The following is a 16,458-nucleotide window of genomic DNA, read 5'->3' as shown; positions in this document are numbered from 1 at the left end:
AAATTTTTTGTTGGATAAGTTGGATGAGCATCAAGAAGGACCTTCCCCAACCTAAAGTTTATTTCTTGAATTTCTACAGTATAAGTTGGATAGGAGGTTTCTTCCCTATACATTGGTTGAGCTTGCTTGTTATTAGGATTTGGGTTTGGTTGGGTAGGCATCTAAGGTTGTTTTGGGGGATTATTTTGGGGTACTAGTGGTTGAGGAGGAGAAGGAATCAAGGTAGGTGGTTCGATTTCCTGAGGCCTCCATCCAGAAGATGGATTACCCCATTGAGGAGGTTGGTGTTGATATGGATGAAAAGGAGGAATGGAATTTTGGGGTGGATAAGACCATTGAGTGGGCATAGACTAGGGTGGAGTTTTAGGAGGATGCCCAGGTTTAGAATGTGCATTGTAATTTGTATTGAAATGAGGGGGAAGTTCATACCTTGTTGATACTGATTGGGGCCTTGTGGCCTCTTTTGATTGACCAAGCAGAGCTACTCCATGCTCGCTTATGTTCCTTGGTATAAAAACTTAAAGCCTAGAAAAGATGGAAATTTGTTAATAGAGTTATTTTCTTCACTTATAAAATATATATCAGTGACATCTAAAGTACACTTATTCCTAGGATGTATGTTAGTGCATCTAGGGTAGAATATAGCTAATGATTTTTTTGCTTCTTCTTATTTTATCTGGATTTATAGTGTATCTATCTACATGGAAAAGGTGTGTAAGATCTTGGTTTTTAGTTCCTTTAAGATACCTCCTATCTCATTTTTAGTAATTGTAGATTAGGAAGAGGGACTTGCCAAACCTTTATTCACCCTATCTCTTTTCCTAGCAACTCTAGAATGATTTCTGAATACCATTTTGATGTCATCATAACAGAGCTGATAAATGTTTCCATTGGTCAGAAGGTTGGGTGTTTCCATTATTTCTTCTCTAACCCCTCGTAGCAAGACTAACTTCAAGGAGTTTGGGTCTAGGGTGAAATTGTGTGCTATTTTGTATCTCAACTAAAATATTTCCTTGAAATCTTTTAGGGATTCATCCACTCCTTGAGACATTCTAAATGTCTCATCTTAGGTGTCTCTTGCTATGCAATAGTCTTGGTACTTAGTGTTGAAGCCTTACTGCATCTGACCCTAGGAAGTGATGCTAGCCCCTTATAGGCTTATGAACCAATGAAAGGATGCATCCTTGAGAGTAGAAGGGAATAGTTTGAGCTTCCACTCATCTATTGTGTAATCATATGTGTTGCAAACCACAACAAACTTAAACATGAAAGTTTCAAGGTCCTCAGTAGTCAAACCATAGAATTTTGGGAGAGAATTTGGGCTGATGTTTTTCATTTTGGCTTCTCCATTTGCCTCAATAATGAATAATCAATGGTCGAACCCTCTCAGACCTTTCACCTGAATGACACAGGCCTTTAATCACCTATTTTATATGTGAACCACCAGGCTCCTTACATAATGCTTAACCCGCCTATGAATGGATTAAAACACCCAAGAATATAAATACTTCAAGTTTTCTATTTCCATCCATGGTATAAATGGGTTGTGTAGGTGTAGTGGTTCCAGCTAGGGTACTAGACTAGACTCTATATTTAATATCGACCGAGGTGCGTAAGCTTAGAGGCGTGGTCTAAAATATATAGACATAAAGAATCTCTGGCCAAGTGATTATGATGTAGGTTACAAGGCTTCTTTACGGAAGACCGGAATATGTAGCCTATCATTCACACACCTAGATTACCCTACTGATATGCTTGATTATAGTGCTTGTTATGAGATGCATCTATCAAATCAAACCGTGAACCTAAGTACTGTGTATGACTGTAACAATGATTTTAACCTCCTTACAGAGATATCACCCAGAAAACCCTTGTTTGGTAAACACACATAGCATGCAAAGATATTTACACTATCAAACTATATAAAGAGAACATAAATGAACTGTGAAACAAAACAGAGTTTATGATAATGTCTCTATAATTCACACAGGGATCGAATCCCTTACAAGACTCCCTTCCAGATCCTAGTGCTGACCATTCAACATAACCATAAACCATTCATAAGCACACACCATATACATGCAATGAAAATCAAAGGCTATGGAAATCGAAAGCTATGTAACTGCTATGCAAACCATAGGCTGTGTAAATCGAAAGCTATGTAATCGTAACTGTGATGCAAACCATATGCTATATAAATCGAATCCAATATAAATACTGTGCGAACATGTGATAACCGAAATGTAACAAAACAAATGAACAGTATACCAATCGAAGAACGCAGGGCCCGTCCGCGTCCTAAGGGTACACTGGCTATAACCGATCAGCTATCAAATCAATGCAAGAGGTATACACACGTCGTGACTATGAATAGGTCTTTGTATTAACTTAAAACTCTGTTCTGAGAAAACGATTCAACGATTAACCCTTCAAACATTAACCTGACTGTATTTACATATGCGTACGCACAGCCATGTCATCGATACAATGAATGTACATTCGGCTGTTGCCGCTTTTATTACATAAGCCTTTTCAAAATGTTTCCATGCTAAGTGTTTCAAAAAGAACAAAAACTAAAATGAAAATGGAACGATGCTGTTGCTGCTTTTATCTGCCAGAGTGCCCTGCTTTGACTTGAGTTGGTTGCATACATAGGAGGTTCGATTTGGCTGGGAGATAGGTGTTTGTCCATGCTTGGACATTCTGCTTTTCGCCCATGCCTTTCGTTCTAGCTCATCTGCTGCGCCACATGTCAAACGATAAGCTCATTACAGGATGTGGGTACTTCCTGTAACCATGTCATCAAAAACTTCCAATTCTTGAACATAAAACCCCTAAATTAATTTCTATGCAATTTAATAACTATAAAACGATTAATAATCAATATTCAAGGATTTTGAGGGATATATGATGAAAATGTATGGATAAATGATATGTTTTTGGGAAGGAAAAAGGGTCTTGGGATGATACCAACATCTCTCCCCGACTTAAGGACTTAGCATGTCCTCATGCTACCCCAGAAGTACTCCCCTTGAACTCTGTCCCTGCATGGATCTCTGCTGCCTTGAGCAAGGTATCTACATTCTTCTTCACCTGGTGATCTTTTTGTCCCTTGAGCTCCTGCTTTAACTTTTTATATTTTTCTTTAAGAGCCTTCTTCTGATTGTACCACTTAGTGGCCCAGTTGGAAATCTCAGTTTGCTCAGTCTCCAACTCACTGATTCTTTCCTTTAGCTTTTCATTTGTTTTCTGTGTTTCTTTGCTTTGCGCCCTGAGCATTTCATTTTCCCTTTTAATAACTTTTTCCAACATGTTAGCTTCCATGAGCTCTTCCTTCAATTCTTCAATTTGTTTTTCTAATTTCTTCTGTCTTTTGGTGGGAGGTGGTGAACATTTTTCCTGTTTGTTACGGCTCTCTACCTCCATGTCAACTTCTGGTGCTGGTAGTGAATGGTCACCACTCTCAACATCCATTTGTGTAGGTGCATGAGATTCAAACTGGTCTTCTTGCAACTGAGTTTTTGGTGTCTTCCTTGTTCTTCGTGAGTAGGTGGTAAAAATTTTGTCTTTCTCAGCCCTCTTGGCATCCTCTTTTTGCATGTTCCTAGTCCTTATGCTGCCCACAGGTAGAGGTGCTCTGCTGGCTTTGGACACTGGAATTTCCTCATCAATTTCCTTCATAAACCCTGAATCTTCTTGCACTTCCTCTTTTTCCTCCTCATCTCTGATTTGATTGACAGCTAAGAATTCTTTCCATGGCTTCCCTCGCTTCTGCAACTCATGTTCAATGAGGATTTTAATTAGGCCAAAATGGTACAGGCTTTTGTCTTCATTCCCCTTTTGCTTCTGGATAGTTTTGGCCATCTTTGTTAAACTTTGCAGCAGAAAATATGGCACACTGATTACACATTGTTTCTTTAAATGGAGGAGTAGCTTGATGTGGTATAGATAAACAATACTATACCTACCTTCACAGGTTATGAACTTTTGAAGAATGTAAACCATTTCATCCCAAGGATGAACTAACCAGCTTCTTGGAACACCCTTCTTCTAGTTTACTGAGGAAACTCTAGATCTGGACATGAACTGTGTCCATGATTTCTCCTTAAATTGTTTGGTTTTAAAGTACTTCTCTCCTTCAGGACTAATTCCAATTGCTTGAGCTATAGTATCCTCTGAGATTCTGAAGGAGAAGTTGCCTATTAGGGCCTTTTCTCCATTAAAGGTGAAGGCAAATTGCTTGGTGATTTCCTCATTACTCCCATGGAATTTTTCCAGAAAAGGTAACCACTGTGTTTCTCTAAGAATCTCAATGCAATCCTCATGGTATTGTGAGCTGTCGAATATACTAGGTTCGACCCTATTAGTCATGGTGATGGCAGAGGGTTGTGCCTCTAACCCTTCTCTGTCTATACTCTTTAAAATTTAAACACAGAAATGTCGAGTTGGTTACCTGGTATATATCGCTTCCTTCAGTCTTCAATATGGTGCTTGGCTGATCGATATGACTGTGATGGGAGTTAGAAATAGAATGGTGATGCTTTCCTTTTTCGGCGCTCACTGGTTTCACTGTGTAAACCGACCCCAAATGGTGATACTCTCCTCGGCGCTCCTTGCTTCAGATTTTCACTTTGTAACTCCACCCAAATGATAATAATCTCCTCGCGCTCCTTGCTTCTGATTCTCACCTTGGAAGTTATGGGAATCGAGGGTGGAAAGGATGGTGAAATAACCCTGTACTCACTTCACAATGTAATCATTCATTTAAAAAACAGAGTGTTGTACGATTGCATGCATGTTACCACAAGAACGCTGAGAGCGTACCCATAGTGCTGGGCTATAATGCTGGGTGGCGAAGTTATGATTCGGCTGTGTGTGGAGTAAAATATATATAGGCCGCTTATTATGATTTGACTGTATGGAGTGAAATATATATATAGGCCACTTCCACATCTATCTCATCCTTTGTATTTAAAAATACACAGCTCACCACATGCCCTTTTCAATTAGTATTCGGTCATATAGAGAATGTTGGTATGCCTGTAGGGTATATGACAAGGTGGATGTGTTGGTAATGGGTTTTAGGGATATGAATAGGTTAATGTAGGGGAATGATGAGAATTGGTGGGATAAGGGTGATAGATTGATGTATATAGGTGTCCTTGAAATCAATTACAACAGCTTATAGTCACCAAAGTTACATTAAAAACCAATCTAGGAAATTAAATGTTTAAGAACAGAAATACATTACTCCTTTGTTGATCATTTGACATGCTGAGTTGCTAATCCTTTTTTATTGTTCTTTTTGACAGGTCCTCTGAGGGAGATTGAATGCACAGGTCTTTTGAGAAAATTTTTTGAAGATGTAACAGGTCCCTTTGAAAAATTTGAATGTACAGGTCCCTTAGAGAACTGAAGATGTAATAGGTCCCTTAAGAAAATTTGAATGTACAGGTCACTTGAGAAAACTGAATGTAACAGGTCCTTTGAGAAAACTGAAGATGTTCATGCAGCTCTTTGTATTGTTATAGGTTCACTGAGCTTGCCATTTGCTGAAGTGTTGGTGCCCAAATCCTTGTAAAAGCTTGGTGGAAGTCTGTTGAAGTAGCCTTTGGTGTCAAAAACTTTTTTTTTTTTTAACAGGTCCCATTACTGCTGGTTGGAATGTCTTAACAGGTGTCAATTGCTTTAACAGGTCCCTTCTGAAAATCTTAAACAGGTCCCATGACTGCTGGTGTTGGAATACTGGTGTTGGTAGCATAGATGTCTAAACAGAACAGGTCCCCCTGCAAAATTTTTATAACCAGGTCCCTCTAAAATAAAATCATGACAGAACAGCTTATTTGTTAAAGTCTGGAATTATTGCTGGTAACAAGCTGCTATTGGAAATTTACAGTGAAATATAGAATAAGAAATCTGAAGAATTTACAAGGGAGAGATAAAAGTAACAAAACAGATGCCTCTCTCCCCGACTTAAAGTTTGACTTGTCCTCAAGTCATGATTCAACTGAGAAATGAAACAATGAACAAAAGAAAGAGAATTCATACCCGCCAATAAATTGGTTTTCAGGTAGGAATTCGGGGTTAGATTGTGCCAGATACTGGTTTTCACATCTAACCCATTATTATTTTGTAGTTTTTGTTTTGTTTTTTGTTTTTTTTTTTTTTTTTTTTTCTTTTTATTTTTCTTTTTGATTTTGAAATTGAAAGGAAATGAAACTAAGGCAGTGATACTGCAGCTGAGGGCTGTATCTCAACCTCTTCTTGCTGAGATAGTGTATGGAGAAAATCTTGCTTGCTGATGGGCTTGTTGTACAGCTTCAGGCGATGACCATTGACTATGAAGGAATGACCTTCGCCATCAATAGTTTGGAGCTTTACTGAACCATTGTCATAAGCCTGAACAATTTCATAGGGGCCCATCCAATGGGTGGTGAACTTAGCTTTATGATCCTTGAATTTTGAATCAAAAAGCAGAGCCCAGTCACCTTCCTTGAAGTGCTTCTTCTTAATGTGTGAATCATGCCATTGCTTCCTGTGCTTTTGCATGAGGATGGTGGTTTGTTCTGCTTGCTGCCTCATCTCATCCAGCTGGTTCAACTGCTGGATTCTCTCTTTTTGTGCTTGATCCAAATCAATTAGTAAATCTGCAGCTAATTTAAAAGTGTGAATTTGGAATTCAATAGGAAGCATGACATCCTTACCGTACACCAATTGGTATGGTGTAAATCCGGTGGTATCTTTCCAAGTAATCCGGTAAGCCCAGAGTGCCTCTTTGAGCTTTTCTTCCCAGTTTTTCCAGTTCATTGCAACAGTTTTGGTAATGATCCCCTCCAAAGTCTTGTTGGTTGATTCCACCTGCCCATTGGCCTGTGGATGGTAGGGGGTACTTTTCCTATGCTTTATTTGGTACTTGTCTGTGATGTCCTTCATGACCTTTGAGGTGAATTGAGTACCTTGATCAGTGACAATTTCTCTTGGCACTCCATACCTCACAAAGTTCTCCTCAAAAAGGAAATTGACTATTGTGTGTTCGGTTGCTCTTACCAGTGCTTTTGCTTCTGCCCACTTTGTGACGTAATCAGTACATACTAGGATGTACTTCTTACCATTAGAGGCTGGGTTGATAGGTCCTATGAAGTCCAGAGCCCACTTATCAAATGGTTCTAAGTGAACTTGGGGCTGAAGGGGCATATGATCGGTAGCTGTTGGTCTGCCCATTCTTTGGCAGCTGTCACAACTCTTTACATACTTCTTGGCATCCTTGAAAATGGATGGCCAATAGTATCCAAGAGTAAGAACTTTGAAGGTTGTCCGCTTCGCTGCAAAATGCCCACCACATGGTTCATCATGGCAAGATTTTAAAATGTCAATTACCTCATCATTTCGTACACATCTCCTAATGATCATATCAAAACCAGTGTAAAAGAGATCGCCATTAAGCCATGAATATCTAGCACTTTGTTTGATCAGTCTTTTCCTTTCCTTTGCAGTGAAATGTGGAGGTGTTCTACCTGTAGACAAGTAATTAGCTAAATCAGAAAACCAAGGAGTTACTATGGAAATTGCAAATAAGTGCTCATCCGGAAAAGAATCCTCAACAGGAACAATCTCACCTGGATTTTGCAGTCTAGACAGAAAATCTACCACCTGGTTTTCTTTGCCTGGTCTATCTAACACTGTGATGTTAAATTCCTGTAACAATAGTAACCATCTGGTAACTCTGCCACTAGTTATTGGTTTATTCATGAGATGTCGAATGGCAGAATGATCAGTATGTACAAAGACTTCATAACTAGTTATGTAATGGCGGAATTTATTCACAGCATAAATGATGGCAAGTGTTTCCTTTTCTGTAACTGTATAGTTTAGCTCGGCAGGTGTGAGATTTTTACTAATGAAATAAATTGCATATGTACAAGATTCTTCTTTTTGGCCTAAGGATGCACCTATTGCAGTGTTAGATGCATCGGTAAAAATATGAAATGGTAAACTCCAATTAGGCCCTCTCAGGACTGGTGCGGTAGATAGTTTGTTTTTGAGTTGTTCAAATGCATGTTGGCAGTTCTCAGTCCAATTGAAAAGTACATCTTTGGCTAGAAGTTTAAACAAAGGTAAGGCTATCTTGCTAAAATGTTCAATGAATCTGCGGTAATAACTAGCATACCCAAGAAAACTTCTTACCTCTCTCTGATTCTGTGGAATAGGCAAATCGGCAATAATCTGGATCTTGGCTGGGTCAACCTGGATGCCTTGAAAAGAGATATAATGGCCCAACACTATCCCTTCATTTAACATCATGAAGCACTTTTCGTTGCTGAGGGACAGGTTAGCTTCAATACACCTTTTCAAAACTCTCTCTAGATTTTCTAATGCATGTTCAAACGAATTGCCATATACTAAAAAATCATCCATATACACTTCAACACAATCATGAATCAAATCAGCAAAAATAGCTAACGCAGCTCGCTGAAATGTAGCTGGAGCGTTACAAAGTCCAAATGGCAAAACATTGTAGGCATAGGTGCCCCAAGGACAGGTGAAGGTGGTTTTGTCCTGGTCTTCAGAGGCAATCCGGATCTGGTTGTAGCCACTGAAACCGTCAAGAAAGGAAAATGATGATTTTCCGGCTAGGGTGTCTAACACTTGATCAATGAATGGCAGTGGGAAGTAGTCTTTGAGCGTTGCTTTGTTCAGCTGTCTGTAATCAACACAGATGTGCCACTTGCCATTTTTCTTGGGCACAATAACCAATGGGGATACCCACTGACTGTCAGAAATAGGATATATAAAGTTGACTCTCAAAAGTTTTTGCAACTCCTCTCTGACAATGTCTTGGAGCATGGGGTTCATTCTTCTTTGTGGTTGCCTCACCGGTTTAATGGTGCTATCGGTGTAGATGTGGTGAGTGCATGTGTCGGGGTGAATCCCATGCATGTCAGTGTAATCCCAAGCGAAGGCTTTTTGGTACTTCGTCAAGAGTCTAATCAATTTCTCTTGTTGAGATGAGTCTAGGTGGTTGCCTATGTTCAAAGTTTTCCCTGGACTGATCTCTATGACTTGACTCTGTGTATTGGTGATGGATTGAACTGGAAAGATGTCATGAAATGTAGATTGCAAGGAGTGGATAGTGCATGTTTCTTGAAAGTTTTGAGCCAGAAGTACATCTGCAGCATTATATTGTTCATTTCTCAAATTTTCAGATACATCAGGTTGAGAAAAAAATAGTTCTACCAAATCATTATTGTCTTCGTGGAAATCATAGATCTGGTCAATGCTAAAAATAGATTGTACTTCCTCTTTGTCATTAAATTTATCATCAAGCCACAAGTTATGTGTTACTGCAGGTGATTGTGCCGATGGATAGAGGGTGAGTTGTTTCCTTTCGGTCCCTCTAGAGATAATCATGTTACCTGATCGGCATCCAATAAATGCATCAGCAGTCGCTAACCATGGTCTACCTAGAATGATAGGATGTCCTCCTAGATTGGATTTGGGTTGAAGGACTAGGAAATCCACTGGATACTCCCAAGAGTCCAGTGAGACAATGATATCTTCCAAAATCCCCTCAGGAATGACTTTGGACCTATCAGCTAGTTCAAGAACAATCGTGGTATGTTGCAAATTCATAAGCTGGAGTGTTCTCATGGTTTCAAGGGTCATGACATTGATTGCGGCTCCTAGATCTATCAAGGTGTTTGGAATCCGTATGTTGTTAATGATGGTGGTCACTTTTGGAATGCCCAGATCAACATACTTCTCCATGGAGATGGTATTGGTCATAAGGCCTGCTAAATTTCCTAAAACATGAATGGTCTGAGGATCAATCCTCTTTCTAGCAGGTTTCTTGAGACACATGTCTTTGATGGCTTTGGTGTAGATAGGAATGTCCTTTATAGCTTGCAGCAAAGGGATTTTTATGTAGACATTTTTAAGTTCATCCAAGACATCAAATTGTGGTGGAGGCAGTGGTGGTTTTACTTGGACCAAACGGTCTGGAAAAGGTGGGTGCAGTGATTGCATCTGTTTGTCCTTGGTTTCACTGCTTGGTTTTGTTTGAGTTGTCATTTCATTTTCTTTTTCTAAGTTTTTTTCTTGCTGATCTGTTATTGGAGAATCCTTTTGAAGCACCCTACCAGACCTCAGATTAATGTTTTGCAAAGGCAGTGTGGAGTAGGAGGTTCCTTCCTCTACATTATAGGCTGGCCTCTCTGCTCTATTGTTCGGATTTGGGACAGTTTGAGCAGGTATTTGTGTGGGTCTGGGAGGTTGTGGGTTAGTTGGAAATTGAAGTTGTGGTACATTTATTTGTGGAGGAGCAGGCAGTGTTTGTTGAGCAGGTTGGGGCTGATAAACAACTTGCTGAGGGTGCTGCTGATATGGCTGTGAATGTGATGGATATGGCTGTTGGTACTGCTGATATGACTGTGAGTAAGGTGGGTATGATTGAGGATATGGATGGTAGGATTGGGAATACTGTTGAGACGGTCTCCATTGATTTTGTTGTTGGTTTCCATGCTGCCATGGCATAGGTATATTCCATGAGTTTTGTGCATACATCTGATCATTCATAGGAAATTGCATATTTTGATTAGGAAACATACCTTGGGGTGCTTGCCTTGGCTGCCATGGTCGCTTTGCACCCATGTAGTACACGTTCTCCATCTTTGTGCTGGCTGCCATGTTACAGTTCTGCAAAATTTTAACTTTAGGACAGTTAAACATATCATGATGCTCAGTACAGAAAGCACATACTTGGATATTCTCTAGAGGGCAGTCTTTTAATGCATGTTTCTTGCGACACTTGGGGCAGAAAATAGCCATGATATTGTCTTCTTCCTCCTGTTTCTTTTTGGCTTTTAAGGTATCAATTTGGTTTCCTAGAGTGCTCAACAAATCTGTTTTGAACTCTTCTAAAAGATTACCAATTTCAGCCCGGGTGACACTAGCAGAGGCAGTTTTTGTGACCCTAGATGACAAGGTTCTCTTTCCCATTTTGGCTTTACTTCTTGAATATTTTTCACACAGTTCAGCTATTTCTTCAAAGGGTAAGGCAGAGATGTCACCTTTGCCCATTAAGTTGAGATCATCCATGTATTCTCCCGGATACCTTTCAAGAATATTGTGCGGACTAGATCAGGAGGCATTGTTCGGTGTTTAGATTTTTGCAAGTTATAGACAAACCGTTCTAGATATTCTTCTAAGGTTTCATCCTCCTGCTGACTCATTCTAAAGATGTCATCTTTAGAGTCTTTGGATCTGCAATAAGGCTGATATTTCCTCAGAAATATTCTCCTCATGCCATCCCAATCTACTATGGCATGCTCACCTAGCCCCATAAACCATTTCAAGGCTGCTGCCTTTAATGTGGCTGGAAACAATCTGAGTCTATGAGCATCATCCGTGTTATCACAAAATCAGGTACTGAAGGCTGCTAATCAGCAAGACTCTGTGTAACTGTTTCAAACCAGGCTTTTAACTAAGGCTTAGCCTCCTTAGTCTGAGAGGGCTCTCTCATAGGTTATTGATATTGAACAAGATGGCTAACTCTTACAAGACACATGAAAAATGTACTGGCTGGACAGAATTGCTTCCCATTGGGCTTATGGAGTCACTAATATCTCAGTAAACAATAACACTATCCTTTCATAGAAATCAGGGCACTTTACATCTAATGTTCAAACATAACTTACATGAAACACAGTTTGCCTAGGCATATAGGAAGTCAGAGCATGATTCATGAGTTCTGAGTGATTATGCATTAACCAAACTGTAAAAGAACATTAAAGAGAATAAACCATCATACATTTGAACAATAAGATCTATTGTGAATCCTGAGAAGAAACAACAGTCATTTGCATTACTGAAATCTGCTATACATAAACCAAAACAGTCTTCTCCAAAAACATCCAACCCTTGTTACATAGATGATTCAGCTATATATAGAAACATGACTCTAACTACTTGGAGCTTCCTCCTCCAGCATGAGGGGAGCTCGATGACTGCCACTAATGACACCTATCTGCTTTTAACAAACTATTTAATACAACAACCACTAACAGAAGTTCTAAAGAGTTCTAATTTGGTTATAACTCTAACTCTATCTTCTTCATAAATTGATTCCTCCTTGCAGCTTTGGCACTTGGCTTCCTCTTCGTTTGGCTGAGATGGCATGAGATGAGCAATTAATGTCCCATGTTGGCTTTGGATACTGAAGGCTTTGATCTGCTCCGTGTTGGCTGAGAATATCCCTAAATTTTCGGTTCTGGTCCCCCATCACTTCGAATATGCAGCAGCATGAACTTTAAGTCTTTAATAGCCCAAGAATAAAGGGCATCACCATGTTCCTGATATTCTGGAGGCTTCTCTGATGGACAGGTGTGCCAACCAAAACTTCTCGTATGCAGCTCCCTTAAAACCCTAATCACCGAGAATAAAGTGGCTTTATAACCAAAAATTTAAACTTAGGTTAAAATATTTCACCTTTTGTTAAAAGTACACCTGGCATATTTTGAATGGCTGTAGCAGCCTCCTTTGATCTCTTTCATGTCACCTAGGTGTTCTCTTTGCCAATTTCTGATTATTCCATCAAACTGTTTGTCTGCGTTAAAAACAGCACCTACAGCAGTTTCGTAGCGCGCTACGAAACTGCTGTGTAATTTCAAAAACACAGTCTTTGACTTTCCTCTGTTTGTATACCTTATCTTCAATTTCATTGCCTGAAAAAGGAGCGCCAGATTTGTCTTGTCTTTTAATATCTGAATCAGAAGTGACACAGCTACCATTGCCAAAAACTTGTTCAAGTAAATTGAAAAAGTCCTTATCATGCTTGTTGAATTCTTGGATATCACTCTGCTCCTTTGCTCTCTTTCCGTCTTTTGCTGGAGATCTAACAGGTGAAAAACATGTGTTCAATAACATGTTGTGCCCTCTATTTTTAGAACAATCCTTTCCACCCTCTTTAGAAAAATTCTTTCAACTGTTCTAAAGTATCCTTTGCCCTGGTTTCCTCCAGTGGATATCTTCGGAAAGCAGGCTCAAAACAACTTTTACAAAACCTGTGAAACCAAATTGTCAACACTGTAAGGGCTATCCTTTGGATAAAGATCTCGAAGAAGTGCCTTTGTATCCACCACTTCATTGGTATGAATAATCTGATCAAAAGGCATAAGACTATCTTTTGTTTAGTTTTCAGCCCAGAGAAAGATTTTCGTTTCTTCTTTAAAGCCCTGCAAACTTCATCTGGAACTGGTTTATGGATATCCTTATAGAATCCGCTCATCATTTTTAGGATTGCACTTTCATGACACAAATTCTCTAGCAGCTGGCTAGAAGGTTCAACAAAATCAGTTTCCACTCTAATCCCCGAAAATTTTGCTAATGATACATGGTTGCAAATATGATGTACCACATGGACAAAATGTTGAAAATATGTAACCACTTCTGCAAATCGCAGAACTGCAGGATTATCTGCCGTAGGCTTTGTGAAGTTTGCAATCAACGTAGCTACTGGTAACTGGCGAGTGCCATTTTGCATCAAGCAGCCATCCTGAAGAAGGATAACACATGCATGGGAAAACTTTCCATTTCTAATATACACATCAAGGTAGAAGAAACCCAAAAGCTGATTACAAGACGAATCAAAAACTGAGTATAGTGACACATCAGGATGCCAAACTTCGATTGCTTGTACTGTCTCAAATTTTAGGCAAAAAAAAACTGTTCATAAATTTTCAGAATCCCTGATGTAACAGAATCCACTGGAAAATATTGTTTCACAGTCGCATAATCTATTTCAAACTCTAGTTCTTCTGCTTTGTGCATATAGTATTGTAAATCCTCCATTCCCAATACAGCTTCTCCTTCCTCCTCTCTCTTCAAATCCTTAAGTCTTTGCAGTTCCTTAGTAGCTGAATTTGATATATTCTCTGATATATCCACTAGAAACTCCATAACCTTAAAAGGTGTTTTAGCCATCTGATTCTCTAGTGCATATTCTGCATAATTAGAATATCCCAGCAAGCGTGCCATCTTATGCCTTAATTGGATCAATTCTTCAAGGATCTTTGTATTCTCCGTCAAGCATCTTTAGTCTTTTGCTACTGCCACAGCTTTCCTAGTTGCTCCAACCTTGCAATGCTTTAGTATAGGATAAGTATGGGTTGGCTTATCATTCACCCGTAGCTTCCCATCCTCTGTTTCAATATCATGATGACAGGTATTGCATGCGGTTACAAATGCAGGTGCTGTAGGATTATGTAAGTGATAAAGAATCATCATGGAAGAATGCTTGGCACGTGGCAAAGTATCACATTGGTAGTGATTTCCTTGACAAAAGCTAAGAAAGGCCTGACGGGTATCAAAGAATTCACTCTCCAAAATTTCATCTTTATCCCTAGTATCTGCAGGAACATCTGTCACTTCAACAGAATTAAATAAATGCTTTTTCCTTACTGTTGACAGGATGCCACTCCCTTTCATCAAGCTTTTGTTGTACCTCGTAACAAATATCACATAATTGTCAACTCTTACATTGGCTGCAAGCCCAGCGTTTGCCAGAAACAATGAAATGACAGTAATGAGAACATGCATATTGCAAATGAACCATAATAAAGTCTTTTTTCATTGGAGATATGGACTCCCCAAGTTTCTGCATTAATAAAGCATCCTTTGAGGCATTGCTTGCAAGCTCAGCTTGTGATGCAGCTTCTGATGCTCTTTTGGTTGCAGTTTTCTTGGTCTTTCCTTTCGCTTGTTGAAGTTGCATTATCATATCTTTTGCAGCGCCTGGCCAATAATCACCATCAAAATATGACAAGCGAGCTGCAGTTACCTTAGCCTTGCATTCACCAGTGGACATAAACATGACAGCTGGGTAAGGTCTGCTATGGATTAGGACAAATCCCCGATTTCGTAGCGCGCTACGAAACCACCTAAACATGTAGCGCTGCGAAACTGCTAAAAAGGATTTATGCGCTACGAAAGCACTTTGTCCTTAAGCTAGTCTGAGCAATTTTGGCAACAGAATTTTCAGTGATAACAATCCGTATAGCCATAAGTTCGACATACAATGTCAAACTCGAATAAGAATGAGTCCGGATCCTCTGAAGCCATACCATAGAAATTGGGTAGCACGGATGGGGGTATATTTTTCATTTTGATCTCCTCATCCTCCTGTGGTTCTTGTATAGGGAATTTAAAAGTTGATTCCTCCTCCTCTTGATGGGGAACTGATCTAGATCCCTCCTCAGCCATTCTAATTGGTCTCTTGGTGTCTCTTGGTGGAAAAGAGAGAAAGGAAGATTGCTTGGTAATGGTATACTTTTCCCTTGTGTAGAAGATTTAGGAAAGGGTTGCTGCTGTGATTTATGTGCAAATAGAGTTTCCCTCTCAGCAAGAGTAATGTGCTGTCCTGAATAAAATCTTTCTGCCAATGTTTGAATATCCTCCTCAGATGGTGTTGTATTCCCTGGAGAGTCTGCTCCTGATGATGATGGGTTAGTTTTGAGATGGTGGGGGGTTCTTACAAATCTCCCTTGATTGTCCCTAAGTCTAGGCATAAATGAACATGATTTCTAACTGTGTTTTTGTTTGTTTTTGTGTATTGAAATTTTTTTCTTTTTGTTTGAATCCTTTACGTACGCCTCCCCGGCAACGGCGCCAAAATGTAGTGGTTCCAGCTAGGGTACTAGACTAGACTCTATATTTAATATCGACCGAGGTGCATAAGCTTAGAGGCGTGGTCTAAAATATATAGACATAAAGAATCTCTGGCCAAGTGATTATGATGTAGGTTACAAGGCTTCTTTACGGAAGACCGGAATATGTAGCCTATCATTCACACACCTAGATTACCCTACTGATATGCTTGATTACAGTGCTTGTTATGAGATGCATCTATCAAATCAAACCGTGAACCTAAGTACTATGTATGACTGTAACAATGATTTTAACCTCCTTACAGAGATATCACCCAGAAAACCCTTGTTTGGTAAACACACACAGCATGCAAAGATATTTACACTATCAAACTATATAAAGAGAACATAAATGAACTGTGAAACAAAACAGAGTTTATGATAATGTCTCTATAAGTCACACAGGGATCGAATCCCTTACAAGACTCCCTTCCAGATCCTAGTGCTGACCATTCAACATAACCATAAACCATTCATAAGCGCACACCATATACATGCAATGAAAATCAAAGGCTATGGAAATCGAAAGCTATGTAACTGCTATGCAAACCATAGGCTGTGTAAATCGAAAGCTATGTAATCGTAACTGTGATGCAAACCATATGCTATATAAATCAAATCCAATATAAATACTGTGCGAACATGTGATAACCGAAATGTAACAAAACAAATGAACAGTATACCAATCGAAGAACGCAGGGCCCGTCCGCGTCCTAAGGGTACACTGGCTATAACCGATCAACTATCAAATCAATGCAAG

The 16,458-nt window shown here is 39.4% G+C and overlaps 1 pseudogene; it reads right to left on the bottom strand.

The window, feature by feature from the left end:
* LOC149141675 (putative thimet oligopeptidase) overlaps positions 1–14,866 on the bottom strand; it is a 30,964-nt pseudogene extending 16,098 nt beyond the window's left edge.
* Between the last annotated feature and the right edge of the window lie 1,592 nt (positions 14,867–16,458).

This window comes from Pinus tabuliformis, chromosome X (assembly GCF_031772625.1).
Source record: "Pinus tabuliformis cultivar Carrire ecotype Pingquan chromosome X, CPIR1, whole genome shotgun sequence".
NCBI classification, from domain to species: Eukaryota; Viridiplantae; Streptophyta; class Pinopsida; order Pinales; family Pinaceae; genus Pinus; species Pinus tabuliformis.
This window is presented reverse-complemented; position numbering and strand designations above follow the sequence as displayed.